Here is an 18414-nt window from a genome sequence, read left to right on the forward strand (position 1 = left end):
AAGGCTCAGGAGAGGATAGAAGAGTCAGTGTAGGATAGAAGAGTCAGGGTAGGATAGAAGGCTCAGGATAGGATAGAAGGCTCAGGATAGGATAGAAGAGTCAGGGTAGGATATAAGGCTCAGGATATGATAGAGGAGTCAGGGTAGGCTAGAAGGCTCAGGGTAGGCTAGAAGGGTCAGGATAGGCTGGGTCTGCCATTGTGGATGCTCCCAAGTGTGGTCCCAGTTCCTGTCATCCCAGCTTACACATATCCCCCTATTCACTGTCATGTCAGGCTCTATGAGCAGCTCCTTTGCTTGGTTCTTATCCCTCAGACTTGTCCAGCACTGGGCTCAGATGGAAAGTGACCCAGTCAAACATTTGCTCTTGGTACTAGTAGAGTAACACTACTAATCGTAGCAGACATCTTCAGAAACACAGACATCCAATCTCCTGATAAACTCATCATAAGTAGAAATACCATAAAGCAGAACTATTTTGCACACTCTTATCCCAGTGAACATCACAGCTCAGTAACACAGTTTTGTGTAGTGCAGTGTCCTTTGTCTCCCCTCATCGTCAGGGCTGACCGAATACTGCAGTCCCCTGCCTAGTGTGAGGAAGAACACTGTACCATGTTTCTAACTTAGGAAAGAATCCACATTCAAAACTGGAAGGAGGGATTCTCCCATGTGTGTGTCACTTCAGCACCATCCCAAACAAATCAGCGTGAGCCCGGGGTCATTTGTTACTTGGAATGAAAAAATAAAATCAATGCTATTTTTATCTTTGAGGGAGTCAGTCACTGTCAGTTTTCTTTAGCTCATGGTACTATGCTATTTTTATCAAGACATGTACTCAGCAAAATAACAATAGTTATAAGCCATAAACAGAAGGGGATCAGCAGTGACCCCACATAACATCAGGGCCTCAAGGCTCTGTATGGTGTGATTCAGCGCTGCCGAGCGGTCTCCACACTTTGTAACATGCAACGTTTTAATGCAAAGTGACAATGGTTCTCTCTGCTAATACAGATAGTTGGCTGATTCTGAGAGATTCCTGTTGCCTGTCTGTCTTCATCAGTGATGGGCAGTTCAGACAGCCACTCTGTTTTGTGATCATCACAACATTGAGGGGCAGAGCTGACACAGAGTGCCATGGAGTGCTGTGTCATCACCTGAGTAGACGGGCTTACCATGTTGTCTCTCAGTATGCATTGATGGTGTCAAGACACACGCATCCAAGAAAGCCTTGGATGAAGGCTCTGTTAATCCCCCTGGAAGAAGGCGCACATGGCAACAGGGTGCTGGACCTTCATGGGCACCATGGACTCTTGGCCCACCCCTATTTGAACGGCAAGCTGGAGATGAACACAAGGAGAGGTAATGGTGCTTCTTGGCTCAGATGGCAGAGATATACAGTAGGTGATGAGTGAGGGTTGAGGTTTGGGTTGACTGGAAAACTGGAATTCTTGACCATTATGGGAAGCAGTGTGGGAAAACCTGGGAAAGGGAAGAGTTGTAAACAGGGAGCTTGAGGGGCTGAGTTGCAAACACACACTTCAGTCTGCAACACTGGGCAGGTGTGATCTGAGCTTGTGGGAAGTTCAAATCAATTAAGAGAGTGTGAAGAGAGGCCACTGAGATCCATGGAAACCACCAGTTACCCTGTAGGGTAGATTGGAATGCCTGGCTACTGCTGACTAATGGGCCAGTGGCCAGTAAGAGGAGTCAAATGCAGAGCAGGGTGGGGATGAGGACCATCCACTATCATGTCTAAGTGCCCCTTTCCCTTCTGAGTTGGAAGTCTCTGTGTCCTTGGGCTTTCCAGTTCTCATTGACTTGAACCCAGAACCTCATGGGACTCTGGGAAATAAAACCATCCCCTTAGATGGGGACAAAGGTACCAGGTTGACAACATACAAGGAGGCCCATGGTGTCATCATCTGGGTACTGGTACACTGCAGAGTAACTACTGGGGTCATTTTTTATCTCCCGACTCAATCTAGCTAAATATGTAAGATGGCCATCAGCCCAGAGGTCATTCTACAACTCTAGTGCCATGACTTATTCTACCTGTCTCTCACATTAATACAAACCCAGTCCTGAATGGTCATCTTACATGTGCTCAGGGAGGCTCAGGAGCATCCGTCTCATCAGTCCAAGCTCTAGCCAACATGTTCAAGCTCCAGTCTCTCCCCAACTCTGGCTCCCAGCCCCAGCAAATAGTTGGCTCAAATAGGCCCAAGTAATGGCACTCCATTCAGACCTGGGTGTCCTTGCCTGTATCTGCTATGCTGGCCTCTGATGCTAGGTCAGGTTTTTCTTGGCTTCAGGGATGGTTGTTCCTAAGGGCACTCCTCTGAGTGTCACTAATGGAGATGTAGTCTCTTCTTCACGCCCCAAGTCTTACCCACTGAGGCTCCTTTGGTACAGTAGAAGACTCCCTTCCTGGATTGTGTTGCTCCTGAGCGTCCTTGAGCACAGGGGTTAGGGGAGCCTGTTGCAGACACCACACTGGGGGGGTGGTCTGTGGTCATCCATCAATCACATGCCACTTGGAGCCTATCCTAGACACCACAGTAGAGGAGGGGGTCTGTGATTGTTCGTTAGTCACAGCTGCTTGGCACTGCCAGGATGCTCTATTGTATCTCAAAAGGGTTTTCTCATGACCCAGATCCTCGAGGTTTTTCCAAGTTTTGTAACAATTTTGTTTTTCTCCCATCTGCGGACAGTCAGACGTGCACACTTAGTCTTTCAAAACAGCAGAACGAGAGACCTGCAGTGTCTTCATTAATACCATTGGTGTTCTCTGATTCTCTGACTGCCTCCCATTGTCTTCGCGATGGAATTCTTTGCACACGCAATCACAACACAATGTCTGTGTCAGCACAAAGACTTTCAAAATTGGTGAGAGACCTCCCTGACACAGAATAGCTTCACTATAGAAGACAGACTGAAGCACAAGGGTTCCATGGTTTGGAACGTGTGAGTGTGCTTTTGAGCAGCTACTCATGTGTACCAGGACACTGAGTAGTTCTCCAGGTCAAGGATGTTTTAAGGGGTGAGTGACTGCAGAGAAATTCTTCCCATAAACATGAAAATTTAATAAGGCTGCTTCTGGCATAGTTACTACATAAAAATGAAGAGGAATCTATTACCCCATTCTGTCCATGTCTCACCTGTGTGGACTGAGAATGCTCCCCCCGAACAATCTGTGCAATGTGGACAGTGAGAGATTATAAGACAGCCAGGAGAACACAACTGGTGTGGAACATGAGGTTTGAGGAAAGAAATCAGAGCTTATTAGCCAATGACTGTCACTTCTGGAAGTCTTTAAGGGAGTAAGTAGTATGCAAATTAACAGGCAAAGAGAGTAACCTTTACCAAGACCCCTGGTCGCTGAGAAGTTGTCAAAGAAAACCTTTCAACAAAAGGCATTTAATAAATATGAAGCTAACATTTCATGATGGAGAGAGATGATTTTAGTGGCCTAGTTTCTTCAAACACAGATGTTGTGACTTGATTGTTAGAGGTATGTTTAAAGTCATAATTTTGAAACTTCTCAGAATTTCTGTGAATACTGATTTATTATGTCTGAACATCAAAGATTACATGCCAGAATTTGAAAACACTGAGAACTTTTTTTTCACAGTGGAATTCTAAAATATACCATTTTTGCAGAAAAAGCATACATTATTTTAAAATATATATAAAAAAGCCCCATGAGATGGAGTCTAAACTGTGCTGGATAGCTTTAGTGTCAATTTGACACACCTGGGTTGAGGGAGCTTTAACTGGGGAATTTCCTCTATTGGACAGGCCTATTGCCATGTCTGAGGGCATCTTCTAGACTATTGAATGATGTGGGAGAGCCCAGCCCACTGTGGGTGGTGCCACCCTTGGGCAGGTGGGCCTATGTGGTATAAGAAAGCAGGCTGAGGAGGGGCCATGGAAGCAAGCCAGCAAGCAGTGTTCCTCCATGGCCTGTGCTCCAGCTCCTGCCTCCAGGTTCCTGCCTCAAGTTCCTACCTTGAGCTCCCTCAGTGAACTGTGACACAGGAGTTCTAAGATAAAATAAACTCTTTCCTCCCCAAGTTGGTATTGGTCAGAGAGTTTTGTCCCAGCAATGGAGAAAGACTAGAACAAAAGGCTTGTCTGTCTTCCTCTCTTTCTCTCCTTGGACTGCGTCGTAAGTCGGAAGGGGCCTGAGCCAGTAACCTGTGCCAGGGGACATGTTTCTGCTGTGTAGGAAGCATGTTGACTGACTTCCACTTAAGTCCTGTGTGATGCTTGGACTTAAGACCAGCGGGTAGGTCTTTGTGAAGACTGGAAGACCCAGTGGGGACATGGCCTCATCCTCCCTGGCTGGCTGAGGTTGACAGGGCCGTTCTGTCCAGCCGCACAGTCACTTAGCACTGACTCTGCAGGCAGATTTGTGTTTGGGGTCACAGAACTCAGCAGCCACTAACACCCTTTCCAGACTGAGCCAGGGCCCCACTGCAGATGCCCAGAGACAGAGCATTGCTTTTATCTGCACTGGGTTTTGCAGAGGTTGCCGTTGATCTCCAGGGAGTTGTATCTTTTTCATGTGATACACAGGGGGCACTCTGACAAGCCAACATAAGGCAGTTGAGGTCTTGTTTAATGTCTCTAGACAGCTGTACAGGATGACTCTTGTGGGAGGAATCAGAGTGCTGTCACAGTCCACCCAGTGCTGTCCCAGAGGACCTTGCCCTCCTGCTGATGCATTTCAGAGGAACATGAAGTCAAAGCAGGAGGCTCTCAACAGTGACTCAAAGCAGAGGAAATCTTGTTCAAGGAAGCATTCCGTGGGCTGCCTGAGGTTAACCTGCTTCAGGCTTGTTTTGAACTCTGGGTGACAGGTGCATTCAACCTGGGTTGGGTGTTGAAAACCCCCTGCCCAGAGGAATCGGTCTTTCCTCAAGCCTCATGTTTCCTGGCTATCTCACAGTCTCTCACAGTCCACAGTGTTTTGTTCATGTGGGAAATCCTCATTTCCTTCAGACCATTTCCAATTGTACAGTTTCTTTTCCTGCATGAGGTTCTGTGAACTGAGGGTATTTGCTTTACTTAGGAATCCTGTCTGTAAGTGAATGCTCTTGTAAAGAAACATAACCTGCCTTAAGAGGAAAGTTTTCCTTTCTTCCCAGGTTAATAATTGCTGCTTTCACACTGCTTTTCCCTCCGCCAGAACATACATTATTTTCGCACAGCGACACACACTTTGGTATCTGTCTCTGACGAATCCTTTAATTTGTGGCTCTAGCTCTGGTGGTTAATATAGATGCACACTTCATGTTCTTAGAGAAGTGTGGTGTTGAGCCCATCACGAGCTCACACATCACAACAGCTCTAATTTGTACCAGAGCAAGGTGAACTGTACCATCTGAAGGGGCTGGAATTCTCTCCTGTAATTCAGATTTCACACAGTTGTTTTGCTGCGTTTGCACCTCCTTGGTTCTGAAAATATCAAAATGGAAGCAATTGTGATCATCTCTGGATCAAGTCAAATGTCTGTGAATTCAAGTGCCTGTCTTATCCCAGTTCTGGAGTTATCCTCCGAGAAGCCATTTCACTTTTGGAGTCATTGGTCACTTGTTGGGCAGAGCAGAAGAATGATCTTTGAACCGTGTGGTGGAAGTGATTGAGGAGACTTCAGAACCGTCTGCAGAGGAGCAGGTTGACTGGTTGGCATGGAATGGACATGGATGGAAGCGATGAACCTGGGGCACCTGATTTCCCTCCCCATCACCACAGTCTTTTCTGTATGGCTAAATGGAATGTGGCTATGAGTGGTCTACCTGCTGAATTCTGAGAGCAAAGTGATGCCTCATCTGATACCAGCACTGGGTGCTGAGGTCTCTTGCTAATTCTGTGCTGATCACATGGTCCTCAGGCCACAAAGAGGCAGTGTGGGTAAGGGGTAGAGCCTTGAAAGTTTTCTGATGGGTTCTTCTGGGCAGTCTTCATGAGGAGCGCCTTCTGATTAAGTGTGTGCCCAATACCAGGCCTTCAAACCCAGGAGGAGGTACCCCACAAGGACTCCTATTAGATCTTCTTCCTGAGAGGCTCCTCCCAGTAGTGACTCAATCCATAATGACTCCATTTCCACTCCTTCTTGCATATTGAGGAGGGAGTCTGGGTGCATTGGACTAAGCCTGAGGTTCCGAGGCGTTCTAGAGAGCTGAACATGGACTACTGGGTGTGTCAGCAGCTCTGTCTTGATCCCTGGTGGAAACTTGCCTTGTGTAACTGTCACCTGTCTGTGCTGATACACTGAGTTTTATCAGCCTTTCAATTTTGTTTATTTGTGTTTTTACCCTCCTTGTGGATGACAAGCAGGTGGGAGTAATTCAGGCATGAAAAACGGTTTTTAATCAAAGTTTTCTCTAGACAGAAAAACGTCTCAGAATGCACAGTTTTAGAGAAAGGTGTATAAAAACAAAGAAAGCACAGTTGTTCGACCAGCACTTGCACTGACTAAAACTAGATTTTAAGTTGAGAATGTAGGCAGAAGAGGAAGACTATGATGGGCCCATAGCCAGGTCTTACTTGGGGAGTCTAACTGTGGAATTCTCAGAATGATTACAGTGTGGGGAAGTGCAGTGCCTTCCTGGTGGTGGCATCCAGCCAGTCTGTCTTGACAGTCTCCGGTTCCCACAGTCCATGGAAGAATCTTCTCCTGGCACGGATTGTCTTCACCAAAGACTGTTCCCTCCTCACCCCTCAGGGTGATAACTGTGTGGTTTCCTTCCACAGTGATCCCATTTCTGCCTTTGCTTAATTTATTTAGATTAGCTTCGCCTTTATGGCAGCAATTCTTAAGTCATTTCTGGATCACAAAATGCTTGGGAATCTCAGGTCATTGGCTCTTTTTCTACCTATCAGAAATAAAGACTCACTCAGACTTGGTCATGGACCCTGATGAAGGCCTCTGTTGACTTCTGGGTCTGTCTGAGACAACACAACACTGTCAAAGTGCCAGGGAGAGGCATCTGGGACTGAATTTATCTGTCAGTTCCTTAGAGACAAGTGGGCTTGGCTCCCCCCCTGGGTACCAGGCTGAGCTTGCTTTTGTCTGGGAGGGTTCATCTTGGGGGATTCCTGGTTTTCCTCCTTCTTTCGACTTGCATGTGGCTCGCCCTGCTTGTTAACGGTATAAAGGGGAGCAGAGGTTGGGGAATCTGCACTCTTCTTACCACAAAGCCCTAAATTTCCTACTGTGGATTGATCTGTACTTTGATAAGTAGCCCTGCTTGCCACAGCGTGAGGTAGTTCATGCTAAGCGGCGAGGAGAAAGGGTCGGATTCTCCATCGGTCCTCCTCATGCAGAAAGCACGCTGTGTGCAGTGCCGTGTGGCGGACCCCAGCGAGTCCGTCCCGTGTCCTTTCACACACTGCTCCAACCTGCCTTTATTGCGTTCACAGTCACACTCTTTGGATTTAGTGACGAGAAAGCACGTTTTAGGAGGAGGATTACCATTGGAGCCTGCATGTGACATTTTGGGTTGACGCTTTTGCTCTGTTTGAGTTCTCCAGCTGTTTTTACTTAGGGACATTGTGACTCAGATTCCAATGTGCTTCACTGAGCTTCTGGAGCCTTTAAGCTCCCAAGTGATTCCTGTACGTAGAATCCTCTCTCAGGAGAACTGGACAATTAATTTGATATGCTTAGACACACCCACAGCCACGCACACGCACATGCACACGCACAGACACACACATAAAGACACAAAATAATAATAGAAAAATTTTAAAAAGATTTTGTGTGGGAAACCAAAGTATACTATTGTTATCAAGTACACGATGAACTTAGTGGGGTGCCGGGGAGGGGTCTTACGTTTGTAAGTGCAGCACTTAGAAGGAGACAAATACATGTTTGGAATTGCTTCAAGTAAGAGTCTCCTGGCTTAATTTGTTTGTTGGATATTCACTGTCTGTCACTTACCACATACACTACCAGCCTCTGGAGACAGTTACGCTCAGAGGGCTGGGGAACGGGCTCAGCCAGCAGAGCGCTTGCCTACAACATGAAAATCCCTGGGTTCAAGTCCCAGAACTGCATAAACTGGCTGTGGTGGTCAAAACCTGCAATCCCAGCACACAATGGGGCTAGAACCAGGAGGATCAGGACTTCAAGATCATTCTCAGCTGCATAGGAGGTTAAGGCCGACCTGTATCACATGAGACCGATCTCAAAGATGTTCTCAGAGGTGAAGCTGTGGAGGGAGCAGTTAGTCTAAAAGCCGTCATCATATCAGGATGACTGTGGAAGACACCACGGGGCAGGAGGTGAGTGCTGGAGAAATCCATCACCATGGGGCACACTATGAGGCCAGGAGATGGCGTCTGCAGAAAGGGACATGCAGAGGTGAATAGTGGGGATGGGTGGATTTTGATAGGCAGTATGGGATGTATATTGTAAGACTCTCCTGAGGCAGGGGCGGAAGCTTCAAGAGCTAGCAAATGGTCTGCTGTGGTTTCAGGTCAAGATCTGCCCTCACAGGTGCAGGAGGGAGCATCATGGTCAAGGTGGTCCCTCAGGTGGCCATGTGTGTACTTTAGCTGCCCCAGCCTTCTTCACTCCTGTCCCAATACCTCTAGTGACCACTACTGTCACTGTTCCCTTTTCTGAAAAAGATCCTGCTCCAGACAGACTGGGTTCCAAGGAGGAGCTGACGCTCTTCACCACTACCGTTATGCAGCAATTTCCTTCCATTCTAAAAAGAACTATTTCCATAATAACCCCTGATTAATGATGACATGTAATTTTCTTGCCATTTCATGTTAATAGGGCGAAATAGGAATTTTGATGATATGATTTGAAATTTCTAACAGGCCCCAATCCAGAAATCTCTCCTGTAGAAATACTTGACATTCAGTAATAGTAATAATATAAAGATAATAGCCAACATGCAGGGCTTGTTAGATTTACGTTACTGTCTAGGCTGTATGGCTACTTATTTAATGATTTAATTTTGGAAACAAAGAAGCAGGGATTTGTCCTTATCCCCACCTGTTAGATGCAGAACCAAGGCTCGGAGGAGTTCACTCATTTCCCAACACGGCAGAGATAGTGATAATGCAGACAGAACTTGATCACTGAGTTTTCTCCTGAGCCCCTGCTTCTAGCAGGGTAAGAAAAACCAGACTGCACTCGCACTTCATGCATTTTCTCAACACTAGCCAGACCAGCAATGTGGAAATCAGTTCAGAAGTGGTTTTCTTGTCTGCTTAAGTGAATGACAGTTACAGAACCACCAGGTTCTCCAGCTACATCTCCATGACTTCAAACGTACACACGCGCCAAGACAAACAGTTCAGCATTTTACATCTGTGTATCCCTGAAATTTTAGAAATACGTTGGGTTTTGGATAGAGTCACAAGCAGTATTTTCCATGTGAAATTTCCAGTTGTCAAGGTGGAAAAGCAGCCCTGGTCACCCCAGTGCTGGGTGCTCTTGGCCTTCTTTTATCCTCTCTGCTTGGAGCATGGCAGGCACATCTCTGGGCTCAGGCAGTAACATTGTTTCTAGCGGAAGATTTGTGATTATTTCCTAGTTAAATGCGTGTTGTTCTTCAATCACTTCCCCTTAGAATTCTGAAGGCAGTTCAAAGAGAGCTTTAAAGGAGATTTTTTTAAGTCTAATGATAAGATATTCATCTTATTTATGAATTTGTTTATTTATATTTTGAGACAAGGTCTCTCTGTAGCCTCAGCTGCTCTGGAACTTAGCAAGTATGTAGGCTGGCTTCCATCTCATAGAGATCCACCTGCCCCTGCCTCCCAAGTACTGGGATTAAAGGAAGGCATGCACCACCACGTCTGGGAAGATAATCATTTTAGAGCTACGTATATTGTGATTGTGGGAACAGAAAGCAGAATTTCTCTGTGCATCAGCTTTTACTTGGTCTGGATAGATAGCAAAGTGTTTGCCAGTTGGAAAATTATGACAATGCCTGTCCACACTGTAGGTACCAGCATGCATGTCATGCAATGTAATGCACATCAAAGTCTTATTCTCTGCACTTTGGCCAGTTACGGCTTTCTGGGATAATCACCACCCATTGCAGGATGGAGATTTGCTGGTGAGAGTTGAGAGATGCATTAATATTCTCTCTGTCCCGTCTACTAGGTTCCCACAACTGGCCAAAGTGCAGAGAATAAGAGACTTCAGAGTGTGTATCCCTGAATAGGACACTCAAATCAAACCTCTGCCACCGAGGTTCAGCGAACAGAAAGATTGTGAGAGCCAGAGGGGGTAGGTGACCACAGGAACAGAGTTTTCCAGAATGCTGGTCAGTTACTCATATGATCTCACAGCAGTGCTGATAGTATAGACAAGTCCCACTCCAGCTCAAGCCAGACAAACTTCTGGCATAGAAGTGGGGACGTGGATAAGAAGCCCCAACCTTAACTGAGGAGCTACTGTCAAAGGATAACTATTGAGAAAGAAAAAACCCAGCACTCAAGATGCAGAGGCAGGAAGATCTCTGCAAGTTTAAGGCCATCCTGGACTACATAGCAAGTTCCAGGCCAACCAGGGCTACATAGTGAGACCCTGCCTCAAATAATAATAATAATAATAATAATAATAATAATAATAAGAGAAAACTCACCCATTTCAACTCTTTTAATATTTTGTTATTTTTATTTTATTTGTATGAGTGCATTGCCTACATGTATGTATTTGTACCTGTGTTGTACAATGCCGCAGGATGTCAGAAGAGGGCATCAGCTCCCCTGGAGATACAGTTGTTAACTACCATGTGGGTGCTGGGAACTAACCCAGGTCCTCTGCAGGAGTAGCCAGTGCTCATAACTGCCATCTCTCCAGCCCCTCATTTCAGCAATTCTTTACAACTCCACTGAACTTCTCTTTCCAACCGCCCCATCTAGTAACGATATTAAAAACTGGACAAATCCTTCACTTAAAAATTATAGCTGCTGGGATCTGAATTAAGACCTTTTTATTGATTTCTTATAAATATCATACATTTTGATCATATTTAGACTCCCTCCCCTATCTAAACCCCTCTTATAGACACTTTGCTGGATTTCATGTACTCTGCCATATATATGAAGGCCTATCCAGTCCAATTTGTGACTCTGAATGTCCTTTGGTGTGTGTCTATCCACTGGAAACTGCTTAACCTGTCTCACCTCATAGCCTTAGGAAAAACTAAAGGAGATGTTTTTTGTTACCATTTTTATTTTATTTCTTTCCAATTAACTTTTACTTTTTTCTTTTTGAAATTTTGTTAAACATTTAAATTGTAAATTATAAAAACATAAACAAATGTTACCTCTCTCTCTCTCTCTCTCTCTTTTCCAGAGAGGTCCACTTCTATTATTCTTTTTTTATATTTTTTATTGAGCTTTTGTAATTTCACACCACAGTTCTTAATCAAATTTAGACCCGTCCCCCATCCCCCACCAAACCTCACATATTCCACCATACATATTAAGTCCTATTTTTTTTATTTTAATTTTCTTATCATTTTATTAAATTTTTGTGATTTTCATACGATATAATGTTGATGGTATTTCGATTTCCTCCCATAGCCACACCTCCCCTTACTGCCCCCCTGCCCAGTTTAATGTACTTTATTGAATATATAATATATTTATTACATACAATATATATAATAAAGTCTATAACTCTAATTTTTGTCCCCAAATGTCCTCCAGTGTGGATCCATCCACTGGAGCCTGGTTAAAATATCAGGAGTCCCATATTTGAAAGAGACTGTCTCTGCCCCTTCCAGCAGCCATCTGTTTCCACAATTTCCTTAGGTAGGGCTGGAGCTTCTTACCCACTTCTTTGTGTCTGTACTGGGATTGTTTTCTGATTTGAGCTTGCGTGGGACTTGTGCGTACTGTCACCATTGCTGAGCGTTTGTATGAGTAACTGACCAGTTGTCTGGAAAACTCTGTTTTCTTGTGGTCATCCACCACTTCTGGCTCTTACAATTTTTATGCTCTTTCTTCTGCAATGTTAAAGGAGATTTTAACAGGACACAGAACTGGGCTCTGTGGAGAACAAAGTCACAAAGGAGGGACTGGTGTCAGAAAGGTCAAGTGACAGGGGATTTAAAAACTTGTGTTTTAAAGAGGCTACTTCAAGTTCTTAACTGGGCCAAGAAGGCAGAGTCAGTGTTGGCATAGCGACCCCTGCTGCTGTCTTGGGCTGTGGTCAAAGCTTTGGGATTGGAGGAGTGACCGACCACCAGGCCATTTTTCCTTCTTTAATTTGTTAAAGTTAAAACTAACTAATGGCTCATTCTGATGAGGTGGAATCTACAGCCATGCCACCTGAATGTGCCTGATCTGTCTGATGAAATGCAGGAGATCCGTTTCCCACACGTCTGTAAGAATGTAAATAAGCTGTGTTTTAACTAAAACCTGACTCAGGGATTAAGCTAAGAGAACAGAGAAAAATAATGCAAAAACATGATCCTTGTAATGCTACTGACATTTTAAAGTCAAAACATAAAACCTAGATGTGGGAGTGCAAAGTGAGATGCAGTGAGTTCATTTGAGAGACTATTAAATATGATGGAAAAAAACAATGATGAAATCTAAATATGGGGAAACATTTGATGATATAATAGCAAGAGAGGAAACATTATAGAAAGGTGCTTATGCTCTGTTCATACTATAGAAACCTGAAAAGCAATGGATTGCAGTAGAGGAATACACCATTATTCTTACTGCTGTAATGTTTATGCCGTAAGTAATCACAATAGCAATGCAATAAGAAATTACTAATATGTTCCCAAGACTGCATCTTAGAGAAAAGCCAGATGTGTCAGACTCGGTTTCCAGGGAGAGAACATGTGGAAAAGCCCCGGCTAGGTGTGCTCCTCAGCAGGGCTTGGATGTTTTGTGCTCTGATTCCTTATATTTTACCCCCTCATTTTAAAATAAGATTTGAAGACAGAACATCTGTTGATAATAGAAATATGAAAATTATGGAACCCAGCAGGCTGTAACATTTATGCTTTCACTTTTTGAGTGACAGGATCCCACCCATGCGATGTTCGGGGAGCAAACACAGAGGTAGCCACCCTCAGGGATGCCATCCTGGGTGCTCCCATACCCTGGCTGCTAACACAGATTACTGGCAACTTAGTAAGTGGTTGTGTTAATGCTTAAACAAACCAACTCAGTTGTTTTATAGCTTAACTCTGTGGTTACTAAATCAATGGCAATATTATTTTTGACTATGAAAATAAGTAATAAAATAAAAAAGTAAAACACCCAGTGAACTGATTCTGTGGTCAAAGCGGACCAACTGAAGACGCAGTACTGGGCTGAATGACTGGGCAAGAAGACGGAAGAGAAGAGGAGCTGAACAGAATCAGGTATTGGGGATCAGGTGACTAGAAGTGATAATAACCCAAGGCAGGGGTAGATAGGAGGGAAGGAGGGAGGGAGGGAGGGAGGGAGGGAGAGAGAGAGAGACAGAGACTCACAGAGAACCCAGTGAATAGACAATAAGAACGCAGCCTACACCCTCGACCATATCAATGTGGAAATGGAGAACATCAAGACAAATTTGTCCCAGATTCATCTCAAAATGTCAATAGTATACTTGGATGTACACAGAAAATGGAATAAAATCTTCACATTGCTGAATGAAAAGAACTAAGTTGTCATTTAAATTATGATGATAATACTGCCTAAAATATTTTTAGATGTATTAAAACTCATACATTTTATCTCTCATGAGTCTTTGAAAGGATCAACTTTTATTTGAGAAGATCAGCTCTTGCAAGAATAGAAATACATGTAGAAGTCAGCAACCAGAAGTGGGAGCTACAGGTACGGACACACTTAGTGAAGTTACCATTGCCTAAATAAGCAGTGGGTCCAGGACGATGCAGTGCCCTCAGCACTTGTAGTGATATGGTGTCAGTGTTATCCACTGGCAGTGGGACAGGACACCTGGGTGAGGTGCATGTTCCTTAGTGTTCTTTGTTATAAAGGAGAAGGTAGATGTTGATGGTTCAGACATTTACATGGAGGAGATAAGAAAAACCCTGGCTTCGATTATTTAAGGATAAACGCTGGAATAATACAAAGTAAGACATGTAGTTTTAGAAACAGATGTAGACTTTATATGTCAAAAAGATAATAGAGATGATAAGGATAGAAAATTGAAAACATAAAATAAGTCATAGTAGGGATGAGAAGATAGTTCAATGGGTAAAAAGTACTTGTTGAGCAAGCCCAATGACCTGAGTTTGGATCCCTAGAATCCACATAAAAGCCAGATGCAGTAACACGCATCAGGAATCCCAGTGTGCCGTGCGGTGAGATGTGAGGCAGACGGGCGACTCTCTAGAAGCTCACGAGGCAGCTAGCTTGTCTCATACAGTGATGCAGAGGCTGTTTCAAACAAGGTGGAAAGGTGGGGAGCACCACCTGAAGGTTGTTCTATGACCTCCACACATGTGCCCTGGCATGCTGACACCCACACCCCCACATACAAAGCACATGCCTAGACTCACATATCACAGGAAAAATAAGTCATTGATAATTACAGAAAATGTGTGTGGGTAATTACCCTACTCAAAAGAGTTGTAGAATGAATTTTGCAAAATATTTTATAAGCAATCAGTTTATTTGCACATGTAGACAGAAGAGATTTAACAAAAAACATAAAAATGTTAAATAAAGGGATGCAAAAAATATATATGCAAACTAGAAGAACGTCAGGGGGTAGCTTCCACATCAGACAAAGGTAAACACTTCGAGAGAAATCCATCATGAAGGAAAGATGGAGAGTGTGTGCAAACTTAAGAAACCATTTATAGGGCTGGTGAGACGGCTTATTGGGTAAAGAGAGTTGCTGTTAAGCCTGACAACCTGAGTTCAATACCTAGGACCCACGTGGTGGAAGGAGGAAACTGAGGCCCACAAGTTGCCCCCTGACCTTCACGTCTGCATGTGCACTATGACACACACGCATGATAAATAAATGTGATAAATATTATAAAAAGAAACTATCATTGATATTTACTTCTGATGATGTAATGAATCCAGAAAATGCAGTCATGAGCCTATTGAAGTAATATAATAATGGCCTTAAAATGCACAAGAACTGACAGTCATTAGGAGGTAATAAATACTTGTAGCTAGAACTCACCTGGTTTTAACTTAGTAGATCAATATGATAAAGTAAACTACATTAGGAATGTCTTTTTGTCAAAATAAACAACATCAACAAAAGTGAAAACACAACAACAAAAACAGATTTGAAATATTGAACTGAGCAAAAATGTCATAAGCTGGTTCTTTATAAGGATTTAGCTTAGTCTTTTGGCAAAATGGATCAAGTAATAAGAAAAATTTATGAGTAGAAACATGGTCATTTGAACTGAATATATAGGTTTCATATACAAAAATAACTATCTCTCCTTTTATAACCTCCAAAAGTCTGCCCAAATGCACAAGACTTGTTCTCTGTAGCCAAGGGACCCAATAATAAGGGAATGGGTAAATAAGTGTATAGGTTGGGTTGCAACACAGAGATTTATTGCATATTCCCATGTGAATAAAGTAAACATACAGTCTACTACAACACTGAAACGGGAGAAAGAGCATCCCCTAGAGGGTTCTTAGTCTCATTCATAAAAGAATTTAAGAATGGGCCCAAAGCAAGCTTTATGACAATTTTATTAGAGTTTTAAGGAAGCTCCTTGGGGAACTGGTCATCTCACCAGCTGCTTTGAGGAGGAGAATGGAGGGAGAAGGAACAAAGCCATGGAGCCCTGCAGGTTTGGAGCCTGAAGAGAAGTCAAATGTGTGGCTGACTGGCAGCCTCATGGCTGGGGAAGCTTTAGAGGAAAAAGTAAAGAAATACAAGATGATAGGGTAGCCCAAAGCCTTAAAGAACCATGTTTAGAAAAGGGATATGAAGAAGAGGAGAGATTATGATTTAAAGTGGGAAGACTTAACAGAGATTTACATGTCTGTGGGTCTAGAAGCTCTGCGCTAGGAAGCAGGATTCCAGGCAGGAAAAATTCGCTATCTCATTGACGCACTAGGTATTCTGCCCATCTATTTAGCATGATCCGCCTTCCTACGGGTGGTCCTAAGACCAGATGATTGACCAATGAAACTGGAAAGATGAGTCTTCCAACAGATAGACTAGAGCTTTTAGAGTCCTGACCAGTTAATCTCATGGGGCCATTTGCTACTCTAACAACACTACACAATGAATGTTGGAAATACATTTCCAAGAAGTCAATGAGAGTGGGCCCCAAAGAAAGCTGCACAGTGGTGTAGAGAATTAGGTCTCAAAGTATACTACAGAGCCATAGTCATAAAAACAGCATGGTACTGATGCAAAAGCAGACACATAGATCAAAGGAACATCATTGAAGGTTCAAACCTGAGTACATGCAATTTCAGCCACCTGATATTTGACAAAGGTACCAAGAACACACAACAGAGGAAAGACAGTATCTTCAACAAATGGTGCTGGCAAAACTGGATCTCCACCTGTAGAAGAATGAAACTAGATCCTTATCTTTCACCTTGCACAAAAGTCAACTCCAAATGGATCAAAGACATCAATGTGAAACTGGAAACCCTGAAACTATTAGAAGAAAATATTGGCAGTAACTTACAGGATGTAGGTGTAGGAAAGGATTTTCTAAATAGGACAGAAGTTGCTCAGGAATTAAGGTCAACAATCAACAAGTGGGACCTCATTAAAATAAAAAGATTTTGTACAACAAAAACAACAATTAAAAAAGTAAAGAGAAAAACAACAGAATGGGGAAAAAAATCTTCACCAGTGACACACCTGACAGAGGTTTAACATCCAGAATATATAAAGAACTCAAAAAACAAGAATTGAGAAACCAAATGAGCCAATTAAAAGATGGACTAAAGATCTAAACAGAGAGTTCTCAAAGGAAGAAATAAAGATGGCTAAGAAACACCTCAAAAAGTGTTCAAAGTGGTTAGTGATTAGGGAAATGCAAATTAAAATCACCCTAAGGTCTCACCTTACCCCAATCAGACTGGCTAGGATCAAGAGAACAAATGATAACAAATGCTGGCAAGGATGTGGAGAAAGGGGAATCCTCATTCACTGCTGGTAGTTTTGTAAACTTGTGCAGCCACTATGGAAAACAGTGTGGAAAAGGCTTAAAAAACTTAAAATGAACCTACCCTATGACCCAGTTATACCACTCCTTGGCATATACCCAAAGGACTCATCCTATTGTAGAGACACTTGCACAACCATGTTTCTGCTGCTCTTTTCACAATAGCTAAGAGAAGGAAGCAACCTAAGTGTCCCTCAACTGATGAGTAGTTAACAAAAATGTGGTATATTTACACAATAGAGTTCTATGCAGCAGTAAAGAAAGATGAAATAATGAAATTTTCAGGTAAATGGATGGATCTAGAAACTGTTATACTAAGTGAAGTAACACAGACTCAGAAAAACAGATGTTGTATGTTTTCCCTCATATGTGGCACCTAGCACCAAATTCTTTTAAATTCTAGGTCCTTTTAAGAAGAAGATGCTATACAGCAGTCCCTTCTGCATAAAATAACTGCCATCATCACGACTTCGGCTGAGCCTGATCGCTAAACATAGTCACAATTGGGCTTGCTGACGGTTGTGTTTATTCATGAAAGGAGTGCCTGGCAGGGTCACTGGACCCTCACCTGAGTATCCACCCACTCTTCCAAGCCAACTAGTCCAGCCTTGGAAGACAAAAGAAAAATGAGGAAGAACCCAATAGAGGGATGCTTTTGGAAGTCCTTGTCAAGAAATTCCAAAGGACTCTCATATGAACATTTGAAAATTGCTCTGTTCTGACTTTTTTCTAGTTTCCTGTCTAGAACTTGTAGTGCTAATTACTCTTGCCTTTACTTCTCCTTCACATCTCCCATTCATGAGTCAAGGACTTTCTTCTTCCCTTAGAGACAAGAGTTATGCAATTAGGGAGTCTTTTAGATCAATCTACTGAAGGGGTACTCCAATTGCCTCATCCTGTGTCCCTGTTCAGCATGAAAGAAGCCAGAGCAATTGGCGTCCCTATTCTCTATTGGCAATTTGGGTAACCCCTTCAGAGGATGGCGTGATAAGAATAGGAGGTAGGAATTGGCTAGGCAGTTAGGGAAAAAAGACCCCAAAGAAGTGTAGCCAATTTCTTTGCTATAAGTCAAAATGTCCTTGGGCCTGTTAGCAACATACTTTGTTCCAAAGGCCAAAAATGTCAAAAGTGTTTGGGAGCTTGTATCTAATCCTTAAAAGATTCTAGGGTTACCTCTTCAGAGAAGGGAATGTTGGAGGGGAGGGAGTGGGCATTGATTTGATCAAAACACCTTATATGAGTGTATGAAATTCTCAATAAATTGTTTTGAAAAAAAATTTCTCCT

This window comes from Nannospalax galili, unplaced genomic scaffold (genome assembly GCF_000622305.1).
Source record: "Nannospalax galili isolate Female #2095 unplaced genomic scaffold, S.galili_v1.0 scaffold197, whole genome shotgun sequence".
Taxonomy (NCBI): Eukaryota; Metazoa; Chordata; class Mammalia; order Rodentia; family Spalacidae; genus Nannospalax; species Nannospalax galili.